The sequence below is a fragment of the Rhinolophus sinicus genome, chromosome 15 (genome assembly GCF_057876585.1).
Source record: "Rhinolophus sinicus isolate RSI-liver-muscle chromosome 15, RSI-T2T, whole genome shotgun sequence".
In the NCBI taxonomy this organism is placed as follows: Eukaryota; Metazoa; Chordata; class Mammalia; order Chiroptera; family Rhinolophidae; genus Rhinolophus; species Rhinolophus sinicus.
In genome coordinates this window covers 89,006,303-89,027,492 of record NC_142515.1, presented here as the reverse complement: position 1 = coordinate 89,027,492, position 21,190 = coordinate 89,006,303, and positions in this window count along the sequence as shown.

The following is a 21,190-nucleotide window of genomic DNA, read 5'->3' as shown; positions in this document are numbered from 1 at the left end:
CAAGTATTCCCCTTGTATCCGTGAGGAATGGAAGTCTCAATAGCTAAGTGATGGAGCCAGGATTCAAAAGTAGGTCACTCTAACACCAAAGTCAAATATTTCCCTGAACCCCATGAGTGAAGGGGAAGGTGAGAGAAGCCAACATCTGAAGATGGGACTGCACTGCATCCAACCAGCTCTGACCCCAGTGCTGGGTCAACTATGGGACTGAAGGAAAACGAAGTGAAGCCGAGGAAGCATACGTGAGAACACGAGACAGGGGAACCCTCCCCTGCATATCAGAGCCCTTGGCGAGCTTCCTCAGCACAAGGCCACATAGGCTCACCCAAGGACGGGTCTGGAAAAGAGCCTGGCACTTAATGAGTACTTAGGAATTGTGTGTGTCCTGTGGCTGCCATAACAAATTACCACAAACCTGGTGGCTTAACAGAAATGTATTCCCTCTCAATTCTGGAGGCCAGAGTTTGAAACCAAGGCATCAGCAGGACCAGTCTTGTTCTGAGGGCTCTGGGAAAGTATCCTTCCTGCCTCTTCTTAGCTTCCAGAAATCCTCGGTGTCCCTTGGCTTGTAGATGCATCACTCAGATCTCCGCCTCTGTTGTCACATGTTTTCCTTGTGTGTATCTTGTGTGTCCTCTCCTCTTCTCATAAGGACCCCAGTCATTGGATTTGGGTCCCCCCTAATCCAGCACGACCTCATTTTAACTTGATTACATCTCGAAAACCTTCTTTCCAAATAAAGTGACATTCACAAGTACTGGGGTCAGCATGTCAACATATCTTTTTGGAGCACACCATTCAACCCACTGTAGGGACTATATGGTGAATTTAATTTAATATGCTGACTCTCTGCAAAGGAACTACTCCCTGCAAGGAATTAGGAGTGAGCCCAGCCTTCTTAGTGCTGAGACGTGAAAGTCCCACAAAAATAAATCAATAAATAACAACAACAACGATGACATAAACATGTGCCTGTGTATGTGTTCCTTGTGGCCCACCATATGTGAAATTCCACCCTTAGAGATTAATTCCTTGGGTAGTTCCCTAAGAGGCTGGCCTTTAAGTCAACTGTTACTCACACTGAACTTGAATCTGTCAGGGTGCATTTGCAGAATGAAGGGCACTAAGAGGGTACAAGTGTGATCAGGAAAGCATAGGATGATTGCTGGCATGCAGAGTGCTGCCCCGGAGATACAAGTCTGCGTGCGTGTGGTAGGGCCCGGGGAGGCAGCATAGGAAGGAGAAGTGAGATGTAAGAAGTAAAGGAAGAAGAGAACTGTTTCCCTGGGTGAGCAGTTAGGCTCAGTGAATTTTAAGATTCTAAAATCCCTTTGAAACGCTGGGAGGCTTTAACCTCTGGTTTTCCTGAGAGACGGTGCTGAGAATGAGTTATGCCTAGTTCCTAAGTCAGGTGTGGTGTGTGGGGGGTGGGGGGAGAGGGGGTGACATGGCCAGGAGAGCGAGGCGGGATGACCTCCGGGAGAGGGTGGAGGGGGCAAAGCAGGGGGTCCAGTCCCAGCCCTTCTGTCGGCATGTCCAAGACAGAACGCAACCCGGAGCAGCAGTGACCAGGTGCTTGTCTTCACAGAAGAAACAATTCAAGAGTGAGACAGGTGCAGGAAAGCACAGGAAGTGATTGAAACAAAAGTACACACTTGAGAGGGACGTATGGCTGAACTCAGAGATTAAGTCACACAGAGAAAGTCCTGACCATGGGTACGTGGACCTCCCAGGGGCAGGTTTTGGTAAAGTCCTATTGTAGTAACCACAATGTAAATGAGATCATAATGACATTATAATTAGCTAACGCTTAGGCCCCAGTCATAAGGGTTAATCAGCCTCGCTGGATGAAACGGGTTCTTGTTCTTCTCCAGCTGCAGATGCTGGATACAGTCTCTTGATACTTGTGTAACCAGTGAGGTGCCTCCCTGCATCCTGGAGGAGGTGGTCAACTTCCCCCACTACCCATCCTGACTCACTTCCGCTTGGCAGCAGGGAGACCTTACAGAGTCACTTGCCTCCCTGGAACGTCCTCCAGTTGGTGAAACGGGAGCCTCGGCGGTGGCCAGTGAGGCCTCTCCCAGGTCTTGGCAGATTTCCAGACTGTCTCACCCCTCTCCACCTGGCCAGGGGTAGGTCCTGCGGCCACCGTGTATTTCCTCACCATCACACACTTAGGCAAGTGACTCTGAAGTTGTAGCTTCTCTGAGAGGGAGATCAAGAGAGAAGAAAAATGAGAGAGAATGAGGACAGAAACGTGCTTCCAGTTGTGGGGAAGTGCAGCAGTGAAGGGCCTCCATCAGGAGAATGGCTCTCGGCAGGCAGAGAGGAAGTGGGCCAAATTAACCCTGATAGGAAACTTAGCTCTGCACACTGCACAGTCCACATCCAGAGCGAACGTCATTTGAAGATTCTGCCACCAAATCAAACCATTTGCTTCCCATTAACAGCCCATCACATGCAGTAGGTATTCTTGGCCCGCGCTATCATGCCTCTGGGTTATTGTTTTAAATTTAAGTCATTACAACAAATTACTGTACTTAGCCCTTTTCAAGCAGCTCCGAGGACTTACTGTCACTCAGATGTCCTCCTCGCCTGCCTCTCCTGAGCCACACTGACAAATCGGAAGGAGGCCATCCGTGTCCAGATGCTCCTGGAATATCAGGCCTCGGGGTGGGTGCCAAGCGTGCCCCTGGGCACCCTCACACTCATCACGTGCTTTGGTTCGCAGAGGGTCTACACCAGACAGTCTGTATCCTGCCCTTTGGGAGAGAAGACACCAGAAGCCAAAATAATAAAAGATCTGCCACTTACTGTGTCTGCTCCATGTGCCAAGCACTGAGTTAAGCTAAGACCACAAGTATCTCCTGTAAGAATTGAAAAAGTAATCAGGGTGGGTGACATCAGCTTGGGGTGTTCTGGCTCTGTTTTTGAGCTTGGGAAGCTGTGAGCTACCACATGTGGACGGGGGGGAACCACCAGGCAAAGGTCCCACGTTCGCCATGCATGGGGCACAGTGAGAGAGCCCTGCCTGGGCAGACATGACTGATATTCTGGAGAAAGGGAACACTGCAGAGTGCAAGCAGGCGAGTGACGTTCTGCAGTAGGTACCACCAGCAGTGGGATCCACAGATCTCCCCATTTTCCCCAGAGGCCAAAACAATCAGGCAGTTTTCTGGACCTTGAGATATGATAAAGGCATTTTCCCGTCTTCAGGTTGAACCATCTCGTGCACATGTTTCCTTTGCTGGATTTGCACATCTACACATGTATACCACCAACTCCAAAAGCACGTCCTCTCAAATGGATTAAACACTACATTTATGGTCTCAACAAATACTGTTTAAAAACTATATCCTAACCGCCATCAAGGAATTTACTTTCTACAGGGGGCTTCCCAAACTTTTCTCAAGCATTTACTTAGCTCTTCCCGTGAGGCACTCTTCTGTGCAGTATACAAACGTCATCCTAAAACTCCTGGAAGTCGGTACTATGACTGCCCCCATTTTACAGATAAGGAAATTGAGGTGCAAAGAGGTTAAATAATTTGTCCAAGGTCACACAGCGGATCGGTGGCAGAGCTGGGGTTTGAACCCAGGCAGTTTGCTTCCGGAGTCTGTGTACCTCACTGCTGTTCTCTGCACACTGTGATGAAACCCAGATGGTCAATCTTGCCCTCCCTCCTATGCTGCCCTCTGCTTTGCACAGTGAGCTTTCGCCACAGTTTTCCTCCTGGCTCCCATTAGGGAAGAACATCACTGAGCTGCTGGGGCCGGGGGGGTGTGAGGCCACACAGGTGAACATGCTTCATATACTGCAAAGTGCTAAAAAGTAACTGACAACTCACATACTTCAGCACTGTTTCTGTCCCTCGGGGGCTTTACTTAGGAACGTGATTCCTCCATCTTTGTCTGCCTGTTTATCTTCTAAATCCCCAACATCTTTTCTTTTTTTTTTTTTTTGGAACTGGAGCATGGCTACTTTTTCTGTCCCCTAATCTCTGCCAGTTGGCTCCAAAAGTCATTCTCTCGGGAGTGTTTCAAGCTCTCCACAGGTGTGGCTTTGCCTTCTTTCCATGCCCTTTTCTGAGGTAGACACAGTTCCTTGTACTCTGACACTTTAAATAACTCTCCCCAGAAGTTTGTTAAATATGGTTTGTGTGCGTCTCTGCTCTACCGTTCCCACGCCACACCTGGTGATCCAGTCTAAGCATCAGTGTCCAATAGATCCGCCTGCATCTTCCCTTCTGCATTTTTAACCTCTCTCCCTGTCCCTGCCCCGCGTTTCTGAACTGTAGGCACACTTGGCATTTCACAGCTCTGTGTGCAGGGGCGGGAGATGGGATTCGGGATTCAGTCATCGTCATCTGCTCCTGTTCACGTCTCCTTTCCCGCAGCGCTAGCTGGGACAGTCGGGCTAACTGCCCGAGGCCTTCCCAAGCCTAATGTTCCAGTCTCTCAGGCTCTATGATCTCAAAGACTGGAAGTAAGTTGGTTTCCAGTCTTCCCCCAAATGGTTAAACCCAGTTTCTAGGATCCCTTCCAGAGGATTCGTCTGTTCAGCAGACATCCTGTAAAACACTGTTCCATGGCATGTTACTGCATGTACAGCAAAAATAAATAAATAAATAAATAAATAAATAAATAAATAAATAAATAAAAATGTGCTCCTGATTTACACAACTTTGGAAATGCTAGTAAAAGAAAGTCTATGCTTCTAATTGCAGGACCCAAGAGCCTCCATCTCTGAAAAAGCATCCTGAGCCCACACCAGTGGTCATCTCTCTTCCCTCTCCTCACCCCAGTAAACACTCTGGTCAACAGCACGTGCCCATTGTGTGGAGACGCTTCCCCTGGGTCAGGCAGATCCTGAAACTCGCCACCAGGAGGAAATAGGTACACCCAACAGAATAGTCACAGGGCTTGTCACCTAGGAAGACTTTTTCTTAAAGATATTTTCATAGATATTACAGCTACTTTTTCTCCAGCCAACGTGAGAGAGGAGGTCCATGTTAAGCTGTGGGCTCAGTGTTCTGATAGTAGCACACACACACGTCCATGCACACTCACAGACACACGTGCACACACACCACACATACTCATATAAAACACACACACTCACAGACACGTGAACACACACATACTCATATAAAACACACACACACACACACACACACACACACACACACACGGCTTTCAAAGTGTAGTTGGCTCCTCAGAGAAAGGCAGGTGACCACCCCAGAGCTGCCTGAAAACTAGTGCAATTTGACATCTGGAAGGAAAAATGGCTTTTAGTTGCAGAAGGAGGCATGTGGCTATTGAGTCGTTCCCTTAAAAACACCGGCTTTAGAAACATCTCTTGGGGAGAACTTCCATCTATATTAAAATTCATAAAACAAAAACACTCTGAATGTGTTATTAAAATGTTAACATCAGAAATAGTACGAGAGACGCCAGAGAGACTCTGTTTACCCAAAGAGGCTTCAAGGTGGGAAATCCCTGAGCAATTACAATCCTCAATAAGCTTTTATTTTTAAATATAAAAATGCAGCAATGGTTGGAAGATCATAGACACCGAGTTTCAGATTGTTGGGGAGAATTATCGGCTCAAGTAGCAGTAGGAGAAAGAGAGGGGATGGTGGAAAGAAATGAACCTGAGCTGAGATATCCTGTACAACATGCCAGGAAACTAGAAGGGGCGGGGGGGTTGGGTATCATGCCACCCCAGCCACCCCCATAGCAGGTGGACCAGGCTCCCGTTTCTAGACGTGGAAATCAAGCCTTGGAGAGGCTAAGGTGCCTTTCCAGGACAAAGGTCTGACTGAACGCAAGCTCTCTGCCTCTCCCAAACGGGCCTGTGGAAAGGGCTCACCTGAAGCCGAGTGGCACAGTCTCTGCTCCAGCTGCTTTTCAGTCTGGGCTCAGCCTCGTTATGTGCTCAAAGCACTGCCACCTCAGGATGACGGCCACCTTCCTGAACAAGAGTCTGTATGTGGGAAGTGAACAGTAAGTCTCGCTCTCTTTAATACATGTTCATGGTCATGCTAGGTAAGTCACAGCGAATGGGGGCCTCGTCTCTGAAGCCCTTTAGAATAAAAAAGAGAACATGGCCATTGAAGCCAGATAAACTCGGGTTTGAATCCCAACTCTGCCACTAACTGACCCAACTCTGCCGCTAACTGCCACTAACCTCTCTGAGCCAGTTTCCATATTTGTGAAGGGTATATGTGGTTAAGATAGAAGAACAGTAATACTAGCTCACATGTATTTAGCCTTATTGTGTGTCCATTTCTTTTCTGCATCCTTTATATATACAAACATGTAAACTTCTAATGATAATTCCATATTGAGGCTGTTCTTACACCCATTTTACAGATCAGGAGATTGAGGTACAGAGTTGTTACAGACCTTACCAAACACCGTAGGGATACTTAGTATTGGAGGCAGGGTTCCCAGCCAGGCATTGGAACCCAGAGCCTGTGTTCCTGTGTACTATGTGTCACCAGGTGAGGTGATGGTAGGGGCAGCCAGGCCTTAGTGTTGGTTACATTTGAGTGGCCCTTCACCCTTTCCCTTAATTGTCCCCTTTCAGATTTGCCTGCTCTTGTCTTGAGGGGCTGGGGCAGGAGTTGACTCTAATCCATGAAAGCCTGAATCAGATAGTTGCAAGAAGAATACTGGTCTAAGATTCTTTATTGCGATTCTGTTAGAATCCAGCCACAGCCATTTACATCTGTCTTAGAAGCATGATTGGCCATGATGGGAGGAAAACTTAGGGGTTATCTAGTCTATCCTCACGTTTGTCAGTTAGGAAAACAGAGGCCCAGGGAGCACAAGGGGCCACCTCACTCTGCACAGCTTATTTGGCATGGAAGCACCACAGGGCACGAGGGGTTTTCAACACGGTCCCTGTGGGGAGGACACAGGAGACGGGAGGAGGGGCCCTCTCTGGGATTTTAGGAGACACACTAACGGACATGTGGTCAGACTGCTGAGGGTAGCCAGGCGTGGCCTCCGTGAGAGACAGCATGAGCCTATAATTTATCACCCTACCCTTCAGTTAGGAAAGAAGGTTTCCTCCAGTTCTGGCTGACCACCAACTTTCTGTCTGTGCCATAGCTTCAAAGCACAGCCCCTATCTATGACCTGTATGCACGGCCTTGGAGCCATCCAATGTTAAGAAGACTAGGGTCTTCGGAAACCCAAGTTAACAAGTAGAGCGTAAAACATACACTCACTTAGGATCAGCTTGTTCCAACAGACGAAAGTATTCCAGTGAAATGAAAGCCCCAAATGTCTATGGAGGCTCCGAGTCCCATAATACACATAACACACACATACCTTTTATTTCAAATGAATGTGAAAAATTGGAAGGTACAGCTGTGTCTAGGAATGGCCACAGGGTAGAGGGGCCAAACAGAGGTCAGTCACAAAAAATCCTGACTTTTATAATAAGCAAAACGTTATAATGAATAGCCCGGCCAAGGGCTTTAGAAGATAAGAGTTTTGTATATGAGTTTAATAAAAACATGATCGTTTAGGGAAAGAAAAGAGTTAATGAGATAATAATGTCATATAAATTGAAAAAACAAGAGCCCAGGCAGAGTAACTGAATCCACTGCTAGTGTTTCCCGGCTCCATTTTCATCGGTCTTGCCTTTTTCTAATAACTCTGTGATGTGTTTTACTCTCAGGGCTCCACGTTATTCATGTTAGACCTGTCCTTTCTACCTCGTACAAGTAGACTAGCAGCCGATAACGTTAGAGCCAAGTCTTATATGAATAATACGTTATCAGAGCTCCCTAAGTATGAGACGTAATGACTCATTCACAATCACATAGCTGATACAGATCTAAACTGGAGCCTGAGACGGGGTCTGTCCCCTCTATCCCGCCTTATGCATTTACCCAAGTTATTGCTGTACTTCCCTAAATCAATCTCTCTCTCTCTCTCTCTCTCTCTCTCTCTCTCTCTCTCTCTCTTTCTCTCTCTCTCTCTCTCTCTCTCTCTCTGACATTCAGATAGATATAATTCCACTGGACAGGTTCCCAATTGACAGCTTGAGCTGGTCAGCTCAGTAATTCATGGATCTACAACATTGCAAATGCACAAACCAGATACACGGTGAAGAGCCCCAGATTTTAATTATATCTTATTTCACAGCTGCAGTCAATTCCTGCTACAGCTTAATAACCAGGTTGCACGAGCCGTGAACACTTTTTGTTGTTAATTTTGCTCAGGAAAATTGAGTTTTTACTACCATTTTGGCAGAAATGATTATCGTAACAATTATGATAAAGTGATGAGGGTTGGGAACATCTGCAGGAATGAACTTAGAGACAGAAAGATATCAGTTAGTCTGGTTGTGCAGGAAAATGTGCTGTGGGAAATCTAGGTTAAGGCTCTGTCACCTGCTGAGAAACATGGGATGAAGAGGGGCCCAGGCTGCTCCCCACCCACAACTGCTGAGACACCAAGGAACACCACAGGCCCTAAATGACATGGGCTGACTCCATTCTAGCACCCACCCTTTGCTGTGGCTTTGGGGGAGATTTGAAATGAGGAGGCCGAAGGTCAGCCTAGAAGAAAGAACCATAGAAAACACCTCATTGTACAGATAAGAAAAGTAAGACCAGGGCAGGACAACTGACTCTCCCAAAGTCATACAACTAATGATTGATGCCTGAGCCTTCTGGCTCCTGGGCCAGGGGCCTCTCTCCTCTGCCTAAAATAAACCCAATCAAGGCTTAAGTAAAGGAATGGATGAGATAGCCTGGGATCTCTGGGAAGAGCAATCAGATGGTCTCTCAGACAGGTCAGAGTCAGTATAGATGAGCAAATCATAAAAATACGTCACCATCTGTGGCACTGTTTGGAAATCAGGGAATAATCTGTACCAGGGATGTGGGGCATTGGTGTCAAAGAGGAAGAGGGATGACAAAGGAACCTGGGGTGCCACCCACATGGAGCATGAGGAGGAAAATAAATGCGAATACGCCCGATCTGGGATTGCCTGCGGTGGTTTCTTCTTAGCGGGCATCTGCGCATTTCACTATTGATGCTCTTGAAGAGGTTCCTGAGAGGGGAACCTACTCTTCTCCTGGAAGGCATCCAAAGGCTCTCACAAGAAGTTTTTTTAGTGCTACACAGTCATGGCTAAGACTGAACTACCAGATTTCCTCAATTCTTAGGCATTATCAATTGGCAAGATGCACCATCAATTTAATAAGAGCTTTCGGGGAGAAAAAAAAGCACTGCAAGAAATGTACACATCCATCCTGAGATACAGCCCTGTTCCAGCAACGTGAAAATGAGAATTCGCTACCAGAAATAAGAATATACCGTATATAATAGTCACATGTCTTGGTGTGGAATAGATTACCAGGAGACGAGATAGGGAGAGGAAGGATGACTGGCTCCAGGAAGACTATGGAAATAGTCCAGATAAAAGAAGTATAAAAGAAGACAGTTGTTGGAATTTATTTGGTAGCAGTGTAAATGAAAAAAAAAAAGAATAAATGGGTGTATTAGATTTTTATCGCTGTGTAAGAAATGACCACAGACTCGGTGGCTTACTACACCTATTTGTCATTTCACAATTCTATAGGTGAGAAATCTGGACAGAACTCAGCTGGGTTCTCTGCTCATGCTATCACAACGCTGAAATCAATCAGTCAGCTGGGGCTGGGGTCTCACCTGAGGCTCAAGGTCATCCCAGGCTCACTTGATGGTTGGCAGAATGCATTTGCTTGCATCTGCAGAACTAATAGAGACTGCACCTTCAAGCCAGCAGGGGACTTCCCATTGCAGGCTGTTATGATGGAGTGTTATATAAGCTAACATAATCACAGTAATGACTGTCTCATCACAATCACAGTTCCTACCCACACTTGAGGAGCGAGAATTACACAGGGCGTATGCACCAGGGGCGGAAATCTTGAGGTTCATCTCATCACTCTGCGGTCCACAACGGGAGAGTTATAAGACATAAAGAACCAACAGCACGTTTCTGGTTGAATGGAGGGAGTACAGCACTGGCCCTGAGAATTAGAATATTTATGAACATATAAGGCCATTAATATTTTAAAGCAATTTCATGCATGTGAACTCTTGACCCTTGATGTAGTCCTGTGAAACAGGTAAATCAGATATCATTACTTCCATTTCACAGATAGGAAAACGGAGATCCAAACAAGTTAAATCATTAGCCTCAGGTCACATGGTGCATCACTAGGTCAGCCACAGCCAGGATTGTAAAGTCAGTTTCCTGCCTATGAGTTCAAAACCACATCTCCAACCCAGGGGTGTCCAAACTTTTTTCAATGGTTTTCACCAAGAGCCATAGGCGGTAAAATACACAAACAGCCGGGCCACTCACTTGAGGTGAAGTACGTATTGCCTCACCTGGTTTATTTAAGTAAAACTAAATATATTTTTGGAATTTTCTGCGGGCCAATTAACAATGGATTGCGAGCCGCAGTTGGCCCGCGGGCCGCAGTTTGGACGCCCCTGACCTACACCGTCCTGAATCATTGCTGCTGATTTTACTGAGAAGTTTTCCTATCCATGAAGCCTTTTTGTTTTGGGCAAATCTAGTCCAAGCATTACTGGACCACAGAGATCTCACTTTCTGGAGCTTATGAGAGGGATCTGAGCTCTACCAGAGCATTTGGCTCTAGGTTTCCCTGTTGCTCTCATGCTAGTCATGCTGGAAAACACCATTCCCTTTCTGCACGAGGAGTTCCTCATTTGCTGACACGTAGCTAAAGCTTGTCTCCAAACACCAGCTTTAGACGGCAAGTGCAAAGAGCGTGACTTGACTAAGAAGGTGTCACAACAACAACGGTGAGCCCACAACCCTAGTATACTCTCGATATAGTGACTGTTATCATTTCCACTCAAACAGCCTCATGTGGGGGCTAATGGTTGATTGATGGAGCAGTAACTTCCTTAAACTTCCTAGGATGCATAGAGTGGTCTAGCTGGCAGAAATCAATTGCCAGACCAAAAAAAAATAAAAGTCACTCCTGCTTGGTCTCTGTATGTTTACACACACACACACACACGTGCACACACATAGACACATGCAGGCGCACACACCCACAGGCGTGGGTCCCACAGTGGCCCCTGCATGTGGGTGGCATGCTGAGTCATGAGGTACTGGAAGAAGCTTGCCCCCCTACACCTTATGCAACCAATTAATCTTCAAAATGCAACAACTTTATCAACTCATTAAATGTTCATCACTTACAGGAGCCTGTCATGAAGGGAATTCAAACTACATTAACAGTAAAATCTCTGTGGTGATCAAAACACATCATTAAGGACATGAGGGACAAGAGGAAGAAGATGAAAGGATTCCCCCTCTTCTCTCTGGCTTCCTGCTGCTCTGGATTGAGAAATGAGAGGAAGTCCCTTTATTTTCCTGGATCTAAGTTTGCTCAGCTTTACAACAGGAGGGAGCAATGGGGGAGGAGCAAGACGGAATGGTGAGATGAGCCTGGAATGAGACTGATTTATTCGACTGTGTATTAATACTGAGACTTGAGGGAAAATTCTTAATCTCTCAGAACCTCAGCTTCCTCAACTATAATAAGTAAAATATGCTTAAATCATAAAATTGTGAGAATTATTTATGTTAACATATAAGAAAAAACAGCACAGAGCATGGCATGTGGCAGGCAGTCAATAGATCTTAGTTTTTCCTTTCCACCCTCAGGGTCCTTTCCCACCCCCTACATTTTTTTTTTTTTTTTTTTTAAGATTCGATAATCATCAGTCTTTTCTTTCTATGGTTAAGTCATTTGAAGTATGAAAGCACCATGAAAAACTTTGTCTTAGCATTTCTGACAGCCTGTCTGTGGCACCTTGACTTTCTCCCACTTGCCACCCCCTCTCTTGGAATTATCAAAGAGAAAAATACACATGCATATGTACTTACTTGTCAGCGTCAAGATCAGATGCTCCTTCTGGGAAGTTCTTTTCAGTTTCTGGTGAAGACTTGAGACATCCCTCCCACCGGTGTCATGAATTAAGCAGGAGAGTAAACAGCATGATGTCATTGAAAATCAAGGCCACAGCTTCCACAAGAGCGGAATTTAGCAACTTAAATACACACATCTGACCTGGCTCTTGAGGATGATCATGAAATGCTCTCAGGTATGTTGGCGAGGCAGCGTCAAACCCTACCTTCCAGCCTGAGGAACAGGAGTGGAGAAGAAAAAGTATATATGTGGTCAAGGATGCTGAAAAGGGATTAGATTGGGAAGAGTTGTAGTCAAGATGGCAGAGTAGGTAAATGCAGCTCTACCTAATACATAGAAATAAACACAGGGAGTCACCCAAAATGAGGAGAAAAAAAACATGTCTCAAATGAAAGAACAGAACAAAGAACAGAAACAGAACTAAACAAAATGGAGACAAGCAATCTACCAGATGCAAAGTTCAAAAACACTGGTTATAAGGATGCTCAATGATCCCAGTGAGAACGTCAACAAAGAGATAGGAAATATAAAAATGGAGATAGAAAATAGTAAAGAGAGCCAGTCTGAAATGAAGAATATAATAACTGAAATGAGAAATGCATTAGAGGCAGTCAACAGTAGATTAGATGAAGCAGAGGATCGAATCAGTGATTTGGAAGACAGGGTAGCAGAAAAGGCCCAATCAGGACAGCAAAAAGAAAAAAGAATACAAAAAAAAAAAAAAAAAAAAATTAGGATAGTTTAAGGGGCCTCTGGCACAACATCAAGCCTACCAACATTCACATCACAGGGGTACCAGGAGAACAGAGAGAGCAAGGAATTGAAAACCTATTTGAAGAAATAATGATGGAAAACTTCCCTAACCTGGTGAAGGAAATAGACATAAAAGACCAGTAAATGCAGACAGTCCCAAACAAGATAAACCCAAAGAAACCCACACCAAGATACATCATTATTAAAATGTCAAAGCTTAAAGACAAAGAGAATCTTAAAAGCAGCAAGAGAAAAGCAGTTAGTTACCTACAAGGGGGCTCCCATAAGACTATCAGCTGATTTCGCAACAGAAACTTTGCAGGCCAGAAGGGATTGACAAGAAGTATTCAAAGGGATGAAAAGCAAGGATCTACAGCCAAGACTTCTCTACCCAGCAAGGCAATCATTTAAAATCAAAAGACAAAGAGCCTCCCAGACAAGAAAAAGTTAAAGGAGTTCATCACTACCAAACCAGTATTGCAAGAAATGTTAGAGGAACTTCTTTAAGAAGAAGAAGAAGGGGGGAAAAAGATTAAAAATATGAATAATAAAATGGCAATAACTATATATTCATCAACAATTACTTTAAATGTAAATGGATTAAATGCTCCAATCAAAAGATAGGGTGGCTGAATGGATAAGAAAACAGGACCCTTACATATGCTGCCTACAAGAGACTCACTTCAGGTCAAAAGACACACAAAGACTGAAAGTAAAAGGATAGAAAAAGATATTTCATGAAAATGGAAACAAAAATAAAAAGCTGGGATAGCAATACCAGATAAATAGGTATTTAAAAATACCAGATAAAATAGGTTTTAAAACAAGAGACAAAGAAGGACCCAGTAATCCCACTTCTGGATATTTATCTAAAGAAACCTAAAACACTAATTCAAAAAGACATATGCATCCATATGTCCACTGTGACATTATTTACAATAACCAACATATGGAAGTAACCTAAGTATCCATCAACAGAGAATAGATAAAGATGTGGTACATATATACAATGGAATATTACTCAGCCATAAGAAAGAATGAAGTCTTGCCATCTGCAACAACATGAATGGACCTGGAGGGCATTGTGCTAAGTGAAATAAGCCAGGCAGAGAAAGATAAATACCATATGATTTCACTTACATGTGGAATATAAAAAACAAAATAAACGAAGAAACAGAAACAAACTCAGATACAGAAAATATTTCAATGGTTGCCAGGTGGGAGGGGGATTCGGGGTGGGTGAAAAAGGAGACGGGATTAAAAAGTACAAATTGGTAGTTACAAAATAGTAATGGGGATGTAAAGTATAGCATAGGGAATATAGTCAATAATATTGCAATAATTATGTGTGGTATCAGATGGGTACTAGATTTATCAGGGTTATTATTTCATAGTTATTATATATAAATATCTAATTACTATGTTGTACACCTGAAACTAATATAATGTTGTAAGTCAACCATAATTGAAAAACAAAAATTATTTTTAAAAAATGAAAATAAAAGGGATTAGATTAAATAAAACACAGAATTGGCATGCCTTATAAGCCATTTACTGCTGGCCTCACAGGAGAATGGAGATAGCGGGAGCTCCAGGGATGTCATCCAGGGTATCAGAGAGATCTTTGCAGGTCTGATAGCCCTGAAACCTGGCATGTTCTGCCCCATTCCCAAACACTTCATGACACCAAAATTATAAAGGGACATTATTATAATTGGATTGCTTTCATTTTCTCTTCATTTTAAAGATCCACGTGCAGTTCATCTACCTACAACAGCTACCACAAGTAAGAATGCGACTTACTAGAGCCAGATAGCCTGAGAACGTGGGGACCAAATTTCTCAGGCTTAAATGCATCCATTGTCAACTTTCTCATTATATAAAATTTTCCTATATGAGATGTATTATTTGGGCTTATAGAATAACATATATAAATTAGTAGCAATCGTTTCCATCTGAGCATGATTTGTTTATCAGATCACTGCCCAGTGTCAAGTAATTAAGAGCAGGACCTATGTGTTCAGGATGAAAAAAGCATGTTCTATAAAAAAAAATAATAAGCTCCGAAAATTGATCTGAAGCAAAAGAACAGCTATCTGCAAAGAACAGGCCAGGGTTAACAATTGCAGATGGGAGGCGACACTGAAAACCCAGCACCCCGTTCAATAGAAAAGAAGTAGCACTATCCTCCATGCTAAAAGGGGAGGTCCCGGTGCCCCCAAACTAATCCTTTATGGTAGCCCCCCATCCCTCATCCATGGAGGATATATTCCAAGCCCCCAGTGGATGTCTGAAACTGCAAATAGCACCAAACGCTATATATACTGGTTTTCCTATATGTACACACCTATGGTAAAGTTTAATTTATAAATTAGGCACAGTAAGACATTGACAGCAGTAACTAACAATAAAACAGAACAATTATAACAATGTACTGAAACAAAAGTTATGTGAAACTGTTCTCTGTCTCTATCAAAATATGTTATTGTACTGTACTCCCCCTTTTTCTTGCAATGATGTGAGATGATACAATGCCTACCTAATGAGATGGAGGGAGGGGAATGCCATGGGCGTGTGACGTAGCATCCCTTGAACACAAGCACTGCAATACTGAAACAACAGATCTGATCATCCAGACGGCTACTAAGTGACTAATACAATGGGCAGGGAGCATATACGGTGTGCACACACTTCACAAAGGCGTGCTTCACATCCCAGGTGGGACAGAGCAGATTGGCATGAGATTTCATCATGCTACTCACAACAGCACACAGTTTAAAATGTATCAATTGTTTTTTTCTGAAAATTTCCATTTAATATTTTCAAACCGTGGTTGACTGCAAGTAACTGAAACCACAGACCATGAAACTGTGGGTAAGGCGGGGACTACTGTATTCATAATTGGTCCCAAGGCTGCCCTATCCCAGTGCTGTCCAAGGACTGAAAACTTTTGGGGTTTTGTTTGTTTGTTTTGGGTCCCGAATATTTATCCACCCTTTTTTTCTCCTTTTAGTCTACCTGTTGCACAGTGACTGTTAACGTTTAACGGCCACTCACAAAGTGAATGATTTGTATGCTGCCTTGTTAACTCACTGTCCAGTGGATAAATACACCAAATCCAAAAACGTCTAGTCTGTGTGCTTTGTGGACACACATACCATTGTCAGGCCCTGAATTCAGCAACTCGGCATTTCTTTCATCCTCTTACCCACGCTTCCATTCATCTATTTAATATTTATTAAGCTCCCAGTATTAAGAAAAATGTATGGAAAGCTGTATATGGGCCTTACAGAATCGTGGAACGACAGAAAAATCATTTTGGGACTTCCTCCCTTACACACTTGGGAGGGATGTGGAAGGGAACCAAGGGCCCAAATCACACTGAGGGGGGAAAATCTAGATCAATTCAAGGAATTTGAAAAACCATGTTTAAAAGATTTAAAGTTTATGCAGAAAACATCTGCATGGGGAAAAACACAATATACAAAGTTAAAAGACAAATGACAAACTGGAAAATATAATTGAAGCACATATAAAAAATACATAAACAATACAACAGAAAAGAGGATAAAGTTTACAAGAGACATTTTCCAGGAGGAAAAAATAAATAAATAAATAAATAAATAAATATATATATATATATATATATATATATATATATATATATATGTATATGTATATGTATATGTATATGTATATGTATATGTATATGTATATGTATATGTATATGTATATATATATATCTTAAGCATGGGAATGGATACTCAACCTCTCTCATAATATGATAAATATGTGTTTAAATGACACTGAGATACCATTTTTACCGATCAGATCGGGTAAAATCCAAAAGTTTTGTAAAACGTTAGGATGGAAAAGCTGTAGGGAAACAAGTACCCTCACAAGATGCTGGGAGGAAGGTAAATTACAACGTCTTCAGAGGGTAATTTGGCAGTATCTATCAACATTTCAAATGTACAAAATCTTTGACCCAGAAACCCAGTTCTAAGAATTTATCTTATTATCTTATAGTCTCTCTCGTTCTCTCTCTCTCTCTCTCTCTCTCTCTCTCTCTCTCTCTCTCTCTCTCTCACACACACACACACACACACACACACACACACACACTAAATAATACGTGTATACGGTTATTCACTGAAGCATTTTTACTGGTGGAAAAAGATTGGAAATAAAAATAAATATCCATCAATGGGCATTTAATAAATTATAATGCAGGCTACGCTGGTATAAAAATAAGAAGCTCTGTATATACAGATATAAAATAATCTCTAAAATATCTTTAAGTGAAATAACAATGTAAATAATAGTCCAAAAAGCACATAATAAGGGGTAAGAAAGATTATTTATATGTATTTGCTTATAAACACAATCTGTTTCTGCAAGAATATGAAGCTGATAACCCTGGTTGCCTCTGGGGAGGAATATTGGGGGACTTAAAAGTTAGGGTTGTTGGGGGGGGGACTTCCCTTTGTGAACTTTTAAGCTTTTTGGTATTTGGGTCATGCGAATGTATTGCCCATTTAAAAAATACAGATTTTTTTTTTTTTTTTAATCAAAGCTACCTTAAGGAGAAGGTGATTGTCATTCATTATGGCTTCAGTATTGATTTCTCCCTCATCTAACTCTTCTTGCTTTCAGCATTTGCACTACCCAAGTATCGCCTTAATACTAAGCTTTTTTACTAAGTGCTATACCATGGTATTTAAATGTATATAATATCAATAAATGGTGTTGTGAAATTTAGTGCTTTTATGTTCCCACTTTTGTCAAATAAGTATATCTTGTCTTCTCTTTTCAGATTTCTTTTTTCTCTTTTGTTAAGCTTTCTTCCAGAATAGCCTATGTAAAAAGAAAAAGTCCTAACAGTCATTGATTACCTTCCTTGGGCCCAAGGCTGTTATGATGTCTAATTTAATCTCATAATAATCCTAGGGCTGAACAATATCCCTCTCCTTATTACACAGATGATAAATTTGGGGCACAGAGAGGATAAATTGTTTTCCGATAGTAACTCAGCTAACATGTAGCAGAGCCAAGACCGGCATGCATTTTTCTCTCTTTGCTTACTACTGCCTCTCTGTGCATTAGGAAAGCATGGTCTTTGTAGTTTCAATCTTGGATTATTTTCTTTAACCACCAGTGCTTCAGTTTTCACATTTGTAAAACCAGTTTCCATGCCTGTTGTGCAGGACTGGATTGAGAATTAACATAAATGCACATATCTCTGTGCTTGGCTCATAATAAATGTTCCATGGGTGTTGGTATACCTTTGTATACCAGTCCCTAGAAGATTCCTAGACATGTAGTTGTGCTCAAACGTACAAGCTAACTTCCTTTTTTTCTGAATCAAAACAATTGGAATAATAGTTCTATGCTAAGAGAAGCCTCCCCCCGGGGGCCATGCCAAAAGTAATCTCCAGATGCACTAAGCAGAGTCTCCTGGGATAGAACGGGCAAGTTTCTTGTGTTCTGAGATGTTCTCTTCCCCTCACGGCTTATGAGCTGAAAGGATCCCTTAACGGGATCTGTCAAGACTGACTTTAGAGTTTCATCCAGGTTGGGCACAAGCCACTTTATTAAGGCAAAGGTGGAGGCTCATTGTACCAGCTAATATTGCACTGCTTCTATATAGAAACAGGCAGAAGTCAAGTCATGTTTGAAGTATAAATCCACCCCAGCCCACTGCTTCAACAAAGAAGGTAAACGGTGACAGAGGTCACCTCCAGAGCATCTGTAATTTCACATAATTGACCAAAGACTTCATTGTTCCATAATGCAAATGAAAGATCATTAATGAGCAGTAAAATGGGTGGAGAGCAGGGAGAATGTGTAACAGAAGAGAGCTTAATGCTTTCAGGAGAGATTGGCACATCAGAGCTCTGCTGTAATGTGCAGTTGGCTAATTTCACTGAGGTATTGAACAAATGATAGATGGGGATAGTTAGCAGGCACCATGACAGCAATAATAAAGATACTCTCTGCCAGCAGAAGACCTCTGCTCCACTTCCATTTAAATGACTTCTCAGTCCATTGAATACCTGCTTGTCAAGAGTACCTGTTACCTATTCCCTCACAGCTCAGGATGAGACGTGCTTGTCTGGCTATCTAACACCAACCTCCCGTTTGTCCCCCCCACCCCCGACCTTCTCCTCTATTAATGGGATTTACCTAGAAAAGTGCGAAGCTAGAAAATTGAGCTACAAGGAAAATTGAACTTAAGAACAGCACTGCAATTTCTACCCAGTTTGATGCTTTTCATTGCTTTTAAGTGGCTAGTAGTCTTCACTGTTTTCCGGGCACCACAATGTCAGGACAGACAGCCTTTTTATTTAATTGACTGTCATTATGGTGCTATGGTTATGCTTCAGAAGGTCAGAGAAGCTGTGGAGGGCCTTCGTAAGGTTTCCCAGAGACAAAGACCAAGGGAAATAGGGGAATAAGGCAGTGGCATGGTCCTGGGATGGAGTGGGTGGAAGGCAGTTGTGCTGGATTTCTGGGCTTCAGACACTAACTAGTAAGGAGGTAAGTGGCTTTCCTATTGATTTGGAAGGCAAGCCCAGAAGACTTCACGACATTGACACATATGACTTTAAAATCAGTTTAAGCGTCATTCCATTTGAGAACAGGTCTAATCTCAAGTGGCTGTTTGTTAATCTCATTGTCATTTTGTAATCTTTCTCAAATATGCAAGAAGAGTCCAGGATTTGACCTAGATAGTAAAAAAAAAACTTTAAAGTGTTTGCATATTGCCATAGCACAAAATTATACGAAATAAAGAATCTTTATATTATAAGAAGAGAGCTGGAAGTGGCCAGTTGCTGTATGACAAGAAGATTAAAAGTACATTTTAGACCTTTTCAAGCAAAGTAACTAAAAAAGTCTCAAAAATGAAAGGGAGAAAAAAATGACCAAATGGATTAATAATGACACAGACTTCCATTTGGGAAACACAAAGTTCACTGTTGACCTAAATCTCAGTGAAATAGATTGGGAGGTCAACATTCAGAGTTCAGGGGACTTACTTAATAATACAGAGAAATATATTAAAAATCAGAAAGAGGAAGAATCCTAAATTTTCTGTTCTTTGCTCCCCAACCTGGTCAAAGGATAAGCACATCCACACCCCCCACACCCCCACACTCCACACCCTGAGCCCCTGTTGATGGAATGTCTGCAGGGGGCAGGGGTTCAAGCCATTATTTGGAAACTCCAAGAGTACTTGAAAGGCAGGTATTAGTATACCTACTTGGCACTTGAGAATCCTAGAGTTTAGAGAGGCAAGTGGCTTACCTAAGGTCATTCAACTAGTGGATGCATAAGCTTGATTTGAGTCCAGTTCTATCTCCACAATTTCTCCCTACCACATCACACTGCTACACACAAAGCAGTGCCAACATGTCTTGGAAAACCCAGATGTCTCTCTCCAAGTTGGCTGGTCATTCCAGCCACCTAACCTTCAAGGACCCTTGACAGAATAGCATTTAGTCCTCTAGGTGTAACAGAGTCCAAGCTCGTACCACTTGCCACACAACAGCCAATGAGTCGAATGACAAGGTACGGGGGTGTCTTTATTCGGAAAGCCAAGAAGATGGCAGAGTAGCGTCCTAAAGAACCATCTGAAGAAAGTATGGAAGACAGGCTTTTTTTTTATATCAAAGAAAGGGGAAACAGGAGGGTGTGAGGTTGACTGGCAACCACGGACATCAAGGCGCCAGCAGAGGTTGAAGGAAGATTACTTTGTTCTTAGTCTGTTGACTCCAGTTGATGTGAGTCCAGTCACAAGGTTAAACAACACACACCTCCCTTATCTATTTGGGAGAGACAGTTTCCAGTAAGGGGCTGTTTTTGTAAAAACTCAAGCTGCAAGCAGAAGTCCTCTAATGCTACATGCAAGACGAAGCAAAAGGTATTATCCTAAAGACCATGGGAACAAAGCAGACGTGAACAAGATGGAGTCAGAGGGGCTGAGCATTTCACTCTGTTACGTTGACAGGACATTCCCAGTGAGGTTTCCCTTCCACTCTCTCTGCCATCACTCAAGTGATCTGGGACTTCTCTTCCAAGACCACATTCTCTCTGCCCATCTCTTTCTGTCCTCTCCCCTATGTCCCTTCCAGCTCAACACAGTTAATAAAAGTTCACAAATGTTTTCTCACAGTATAGATGAAGTTTCAGAGATCAATTACCTATAGACCGGGATGGGGTGGTGGTTTTCACGCTCACACCCATTGTACCTTGGCTCTGTCAGCAGGATCAGCTGGCCACATACTCATGCAGTCCACCATTTGTTCGTGGACACCCCCACACACACTTTACAGTATTCACAGAGAGGCCCACAGGCAGACCAGTGGGGACACAAGAGCCAGAGACAAATCTATAAAGCCAGTGTCCTGTCTTGTGAAGGGTTTGCTATCTGGAATCACATCTTTATTCTCT